At 33.1% G+C, this 8,186-nt stretch overlaps 1 long non-coding RNA gene and 1 pseudogene across 1 annotated transcript; both read right to left on the minus strand.

Annotated features, from left to right (window-relative positions):
* LOC105502136 overlaps positions 1–1,170 on the minus strand; it is a 2,479-nt pseudogene extending 1,309 nt beyond the window's left edge.
* A 392-nt stretch (positions 1,171–1,562) lies between these two features.
* On the minus strand, positions 1,563–7,287 carry LOC105502106. The gene is made up of 3 exons (XR_001000285.1): positions 7,194–7,287; positions 3,094–3,236; positions 1,563–2,328 (listed from the first exon to the last, which is right to left on the minus strand). It is a non-coding gene; the product is annotated as an uncharacterized LOC105502106 (long non-coding RNA).
* Positions 7,288–8,186: the final 899 nt, after the last annotated feature.

Here is an 8,186-nt window from a genome sequence, read left to right on the forward strand (position 1 = left end):
TGGATACTAGGCCCTTACTAAATGAATAATTTGCAAATATTTTCTCCCATTCTGCAGGTTGTTACTTCACTCTGTTGATTGTTTCCTTTGCTGAGCAAATAAAGCCTTTTAGTTTAAAATAGTCCCTTTTTTCTATTTTTGTTTTTGTTGCCTGTACTTTTGGGGTCTTAGCCACAAAATCTTTGCCTAAACAATGTCCTGAAGCATTTCCCCTGTGTTTTCTTCTGGTAATTTTATAGTTTCGGGTCTTACATTTAAGTCTCTGTTCTGTTTTGATTTGATTTTTGTATATGGTGAGAGATAGGAATCTAGTCTTATTCTTCTGCATGTGGATAGCAAGTTTTCACAGCACCATATTTAATTTTATTTTATTTTAGTGCATCATACTATACTTGATTTATTGACATTACTTAGTGATTTATTGGACAAAGGTCAAACCTTTTGTTTTTTTATTAAGCACCTTGCACAGTACAAACTGTCATTAATAATATCTGTACAACTTAACAGTTTCAATAGCTGTTCAGATACAAACTGATTTCAAACAGATAATTGGCAAACATAATTAAAGTCACAGACTACACAAGTACTATAAAACATTAATATATAATTTACAGTGTTCAATTATGGTTGGCAAAATTAAGTTGGAGTGTGGCTGGGAATTACTATCATAATCCCAGAAAGTCAGAAGTTTTTGGACACCAAAGCATCCTGCTATAAATTAAGTAGGCACAATTCAAAAGTTGTATGCATATTCAAAGGCCATGATCTCTCCAGGAATTTGTATATTAAACATGCAAAACAACAAAAAATATATTCATTCAGAAAGAATTGCCTTCTCCCTTCCCCCATTACTTACCCTGGGCGTTCCTAACCTATTTGATATTAAAGCTGTAAGATAAGGCATGAATAAAGTTAAATCACTTTCACATCCACATTAGAAATGAAGGCTTAGTTTTTACACTTTGAGACTCAACTTTTCAAAAGCAGAAATTAATTTAGTAAAATGTGAGAGGAAAAGATGTACATTTAAAATAAGGAGAATAAAAAATGAAAAAGCAAAGCCAACCCAACAACCAAATCACATACACACACATTGATCTCACACTGTTTTCAATGCAAAGGACGAAGTAGAGCCCAAGGACCTTCCAAATAGTAATAGGCCAGCTCCATTTACTGAACAGTGTCCTGTCCGTAATGTATGTTCTTGTGCCTTTGTCAAAAATCAGTTGGCTGTAAATGTGGACTTATTTCTAGGTTCTCTGTTTTGGTCCGTGTGTCTGTTTTTATATAAATACTATGACATTTGCTTCCTATGGCTTTGTAGTATATTTTGAAGTCAGGTGATGTGACAGGCCTCCAACTTTGTTCTTTCTGCTCAGTATTGCTTTGGCTATTTGGGGACTTTTGTGGTTCCATACCAATTTTAGGATTGTTTTCTCTGTTTCTGTGAAGGCTGTCACTGGCATTTTGATAGCAGTTACATTGAATCTATATATTGCTTTGGGTAGTATGGCTATTTTAACAATACAATTCTTCCATTCCTTGCAGATGGGATATTTTTTCCATGTGTTTGTGTCATCTTCAATTTCTTTCAATAATATTTTGCAGTTTTCCTTAGATATCTTTCACCCCTCGGGTTAAATTCATTCCTAGGTATTTTATTTTTTTGTAGCTATTATACATGGGATTGCTTTCTTGATTTCTTTTTCAGCTACCTTGTTGTTGGTGTAGAGAAATGCTTCTGACTTTTGCATGTTGACTGATTTTGTATCTTGCAACTTTACTGTGTTGATCAGTTCTGTGAGTTTTTGGTGAAGTCTCTACATTTTTCTAGTTATAAGATCATATAATCTTCAAAGAGGGAGCAATTAGACTTCCTCTTTTCTAATTTGGAAAACCTTTATTTCTTTCTCTTGCCTGACTGCATTAGATAGAACTTCTAGTACTGTGTTGAATAGGAGTGGTGAAAGAGAGCATATTTGTTTTGTTCCAGTTCTTGGAAGAAAGGCATTCAGCTTCTCCCCATTCAGTATAATGTTAGCTATGGGTTTGTCATATATGGCCTTTGTTATGTGGAAATATGTTCCTTCTATGCCTAATTTGTTTTCGGTATTTATTATGAAGGGATACTGAATTTCATCAAAGGCTTTTTCTGCATCTATGGAGATGATCGTACTCTTTTTGTTTTTTATTCTGTTGATGTGATGTATCACATTTATTGATTAGCATATGTTTTATGCAGCAGGAGCTCCTGGGCTCACGATAGAATGATGGAATTTTAGATCACATGGAATTTTAAACATAATTACATTTTATAATCCTTTCAGCCTAGTAGGAGATAATTATGAGAAAGATTAGATCAGTTATGAACAAAACAAAGAAACCATAATTTTCTCTGCAATTTGGCTATGATTTAAACACAATCTACAATTTTCTGTATAGGGTGTGAAAGGATGTGAAACATATTTGCTCCTATGGTAACGTAAAAAATCCCCACCTCTCAGATGTTATAAAACTATACTCATTTATGAAACTACTGAAGATTGGTAGTTGCAAGAAAAGTCCAGAAGGACTGATTTTCAGAGAGGGGGGCCCTTTATGAGTGACCTTTTAGCAGTGGCAGTTTGTGGAGGCAAAGGTGGAGAAGAAAGCCTTCCAAAGACTGAGATAGATGAGCTATTGGCACTTTTGGTGGCCAGGCAGGGACATTGGAGTCTAGAAGACTCCCAAATGCAGCAATAATATACTTAACTCAGAAATTGCTTTCTGGTGTCCCATTTCCATTTTACGGAGAATAGCGTGGGCTAAAAAGCAGAAACAACTTCCTAGTTTTACGTATTCTTGTGGTGCCTGGGAACGGAGTTCTGCTCCTACTGATTCAAAAGGCAAAACTCAGGTCCAAGACACACTAGGCCCCAGGATTAAACATTGACAAGATCAAATAAATTAGGCTTTGGAGGCCAGGCGTGGTGGCTCATGCCTGTAATCCCAGCACTTAGGAAGGTGAGGCGGGTGGATAACAAGGTCAGGAGTTCAAGACCAGCTTCACCAATATGGTGAAACCCCATCTCTACCAAAAAATACAAAAATTACCCAGGCGTGGTAGCAGGCATCTGTAATCCCAGCTACGCAGGAGGCTGAGGCAGGAGAATCGCATGAACCTGGGAGGCGGAGGTTACAGTGAAACGAGATCCCACCATTGCACTCCAGCCTGGGCACTAAGAGCGAAATTCCGTCTTAAAAACAAACAAACAAACAAAAAACTAGGCTTTGGTAGAATCAGCAGTGGCATCAGGAGGAAAGCCTAACCAGTGATGAATTCAATCTTAAAAATTGCTGCTTAGTTCAAGATTAACCTGATACTCAGTGAAATATGAATAATCACTTTCCTACTGTAGCAGCCATACATAGAAGAGATTGTGCATGCCCGGAAATAAAAACAAAGCAAAAGAGATGTATAACTCAGTCTTCACTGTTATCCATATACTAGGTTCAGTATACCATAAAACATGACCACAGATGTAAATACTGTGTTCAGTATGCCATAAAACATGACCACAGACGTAAAAAAAAAGTACCCATAAAAAAACAACAAATCAAAAGAAACAAATTCACAGATAACCCAGACATTGGAACTGGCAGAAAAGGATTTTAAAAACTAGTATTATAAATATACATGGGAAATTATAAGTAAAAGATGAAATGAATGGATGAATATATGAAGAATCTTATAAAATAAATAAAAATTGAAAAAATAAACCCATCAAATGAATTCTGAAAAACAAAACATACCTGGTGGCCTTAACAGCAGAACAAGTAATGCAGAAGGAAGAGTCAATTGTCTTGAAGAAAGGTCAATAGAAATTATTCAAAATAAGATATAGAGAAAAAAATACTGAAATATTTATAAATCTATACAGTGTCTACAACTTTTTAAAATAATAATTAGACTGGTACAGAAATAATCTTTTAAGAAATAATGACCAAATTTTCCCCAAATTGAAAAATATTAATTTATAAGTTCAGAAATCCTAGTGAATTTCAAACAGAATAAACACAAAGAAACTATGCCATGGCATGTCATAGTCAAACTGCTGACCAAGCAAAGCATAGAGAAACTTTTCAGCATAGATAAGCTGCTGAAAACCCATGATAACAAGACAATTTTAAAAACAACCATGAAAAAAGACATAGCGCATCCAGAGGAACAATGGGAAGAATGGCAGTTGACTTCTTATTAGAAATAGAAGCCAGAGATGAGGGAATAAAACACATCTTTAAAGTGCTAAGAACAAACAATCAAAAAGAAACAATCCTTCAACTTAGAATTCTACATCCAGCAAAAATACCCTTTACAAATAAAAGTGAAATAAAGGCATTTTGAAAATAAAAATGAAAGTGCAGGGAATTTGTTCCCTGTAGACCTACTAAGAAATGCTAAAAGAATTCTCTCAGGATGAAGAGAAGTAACACAAGTTATAAATTCAGATATAAAAGAAGGATGGAAAATAATTGAAAATAGTAAATAAGTGGAGTATTTTATAATAAATTAATCAGTTCACAAAGAAGAAATAAAAATTATAAATGTCAATGCACTTAATATTTCAAAATTAATGATAAGAAGATTAATAGAAACAAAGTAAAAATTAAATCACAAACATGGTTGGAGATTTTTAACACACCTTCTTTCAGCAACTGATAGACTGAACAAAAATCAATAAAGATATAGAAGATTTCAACGATACTACCAATCAATATGGCCTGATATACACCTATTGAACATTACATCTGATAACTTCTGAATATATCTGTTTTTTCCTGCACACACAGAACATTTACCAAGGTAGACCACATGCTGAGTCATAAAAATGTCTAAATAAATATGAAAGGACTGAAATCACTGAGTATGTTCTCTGATCACAATGGAATTGAATTTAGAATCAATAACAATAAGAAATCTAAAAAATACCCAAATATTTAAAAATTAAGCAACACAATTCTAAATATTTCATGGGTTAGTAAAGAATTCAAAAAAGAAATTAGAAAACATTTTAAATTAAATGATAATAAAGACACAACATATTGAATTATGTGAGATACTTTAAACATGGTGCAAACAGGAACTTCAGAGCTTCAAATATTCATGTTATACAACAGCAAGAAGGAATGTTTAATATCAGAGAGCTAACCTTACAAAGCAAGACCAAAAAGAGCAAAGTAAACCCAACATAAATAGGAGATAATAATAAAGACAAACAAGAAATCAATAAAACAGAAAACAAACAATAGAGAAAATCAATAACACCAAATGTTTAGTTTTGAGATTAATAAAATTGATAGCTTCCTAACAAGAATGATCAAGAAAAAAGAGAAAAATAACAAATTACCAGTATAATAATAAAAAAAGAATATTACCACAAATCCTATTATTAAAGAGATAGGTTGAAAATTTAATGAAACAATTTATACCAATATATTTGAAAATGTACTTTTAAGTGAAAAAATTCCTTAATGAACTCAATTCACTAAAAGTGAGACAGAAAGAACATTTGAATAGCTCTATGATGATGATAATTTGCTATTAAAATAACAAATAAATAGTAAATAAATAATAAGTAAGATAAAGTAAAAATAAAATAATAAATAATAAAAATTAACATATTTTGTTTTAAAAACTCCTCTCATAAAGAAAAATCATCACCCAGAAGGCTTAGTGAATTCTATCAAACATTTAAAGAAGAAAAAAAATCAACCTTACTTAAAATCTTACTTTAGGTAGATAGCATATTCCTAATACTGAAACTTTATAAATAAATTACAAGAAAAGAAAATTCAAAATAATATTACTCATAAAGTTAAACACAAACATCTTTAAATAGTTTAATAAAATCTAGCAATATATAAAAGGTTATTAAATCATGATTATGTGGGGTCTATCACAGAAAAGAAAGATTGGCTTAATATTTGAAAATTAAAGTGTAATTAATCTCAATAATTCACCTATACTTTATTCCTATATTCTCCTATATTTTGTTCCTACATAATACCTATATTCAAAATATAGGAGAATATAGAGAATTATAGAAAAATAATCATATATTTACTTGAACAGATAAATAGAAGTTTTGAAACATTCAACATCTGTTTATGACAAAAAGCTACTAGTAAATTAGAAAGAAAAAGGAATTTCCTCAATTTGACAAAAAGCAACAACAAAAAGTTATAGCTAACATAACACTTAATGGTGATATTATACACTTATCTTGGGAACAAGGCAAGAATGTGCTCTGCATGTCTATTCAGCACTGTCCTGGATGTCCCAATCTCATTAGTTAAGAATTAATTAGACAAAGGCAAGAAGTTAAAGTCATAAACTGGAAAATAATAAGTCTACTTCATTTATTTGTAGGTGACATAATCATTCTCTATACAACAAAGAACATTTAATTCCATTCTATGCTTTTTACTTGGTCCCTAGCCTGCATAGTTAGTATTCAATTTGCAAAGTTGGTAAGAGAACCAAATTAGCAACATGGCAAACCAATTCAGGACAAAGGACAATCATAGAAATTTGATTAGAAATGCATTAATGAGTTAACAAGCTGCCTTCGCTTTATCTAAAACTTTAAATAAATATGGATAGCAGCAAAACCAACACAAACTATGATTTATAATGGATTATAATGGATAAAATGGCATATACAAGCATTTAAATCAACTTGGAAATCTGGAAAAATTGAATTTTTAAGAAATAATGGGTACAAAAGAAAACTGACAAATGCAAACCCTTTGTATAGGTGAAATTCATATTTGATTCACCAATTAGTGTTTTTTTACCATGAATAATTTTTTCATATGAAAAAGAGTTGATGCTAATGAATATACTTTTAATACAACAAAGATAAAATGGGGAAAACAGAAATTATTTAATTGTGGTTTTCGAATAATAGAATTAACTTGGCTTAATGGAATTCTTTGATATACTTTAATTTGGAGATTTAAGTAAACAGTGACTCCAGGAGGCTAGAGAAATTAGGATTTTGAGATTACAAATGCAATATGGAGATCTCATTTAACAATGACTGTAACTTTGAGATAAAATATGGGGGAAGTAGCCCAGTGGCAGCTGAAATCCTTCGTATACAGTTAAGGTCTTATCTACAAAGCTCCCCACATCAATATAGTTTACTTACAAGCACCAAATTGAGTTTGTCTGCCCTTCTGAAAGTGGTGAGTTAAGATAAGGGTCCTAACAGATGAACAGCTGTTACTGCAGGTGAGTGTTCTACATCAGGCACAGGATTTTCAACTCATAATAGAGTGAAGTTGAGCCACATAAAATACTACGAGAATTTTCCCTTGAAACCATTAAAGAGCTGTAACATGATGCTTGTGAATGTCACCACTAGGTGGCACTGAAAGTTAAACAGTTATTGAACAGGCTGTGGTGTATTGAAGTTTTCCTAGGGAAAACAATTTGATTTTTTATTTTGTGTCTATATATTTTTTGTTTGACCTTAAAACATGATAGTAGCAGACATCTCTTGTATCCTGCCTTACACCTCAGCCCATTTGTATTCCTCCAGCCCTTGGTGAAGCGCTTGGTTACAGAACCTCAGCTCAGCTCACTGCATATCCCCTGCTTTTTTGCACTAAGTCTTTATTCACAATGTGGTTGGGACACCTGTGAGAAGCTACTTAGCATTTATGAATGCTAAAAACCGCGAGTGTGGGGGAATTAAGACCCAATGGGCAATCCGTGACTATTAGGAGACGGGAGTCAGGGCTTTGTGTTCCTCTCATATCCCTCAGGTGTACAATTCTAAGGCAAGATCTTCATTGCTCATGAGAGGATTCCAGTGAGGTCAGATCCAGTTTTCCATAGTGGCGACCAGCTTGATAACAACACTCTACTGAGTGGAATTTTGTAGTATGTGTGGACAGCTTTGTATTTGTCAACAGAGTCAAGGGAAGTCCTATGCAGTCTTTGTGTACGTAAGTGCCCCTTTTCTAGTACATTGTTTTACAAATTACAGTCACCACAGCCTCCCCAAACTCCCTCTCTATCTCCTTAACTCAGCACGCATGTCATGCTCTCTTTGAGACTCTTTGTCCTCCAACATAGTCATCTGGAAAGTGCATCTATGCATTAAACTACAGCTGTCACATGGCTGATTTTGTTTGTT

This window comes from Colobus angolensis, unplaced genomic scaffold, assembly GCF_000951035.1.
Source record: "Colobus angolensis palliatus isolate OR3802 unplaced genomic scaffold, Cang.pa_1.0 Scaffold77, whole genome shotgun sequence".
Lineage (NCBI taxonomy): Eukaryota > Metazoa > Chordata > Mammalia > Primates > Cercopithecidae > Colobus > Colobus angolensis.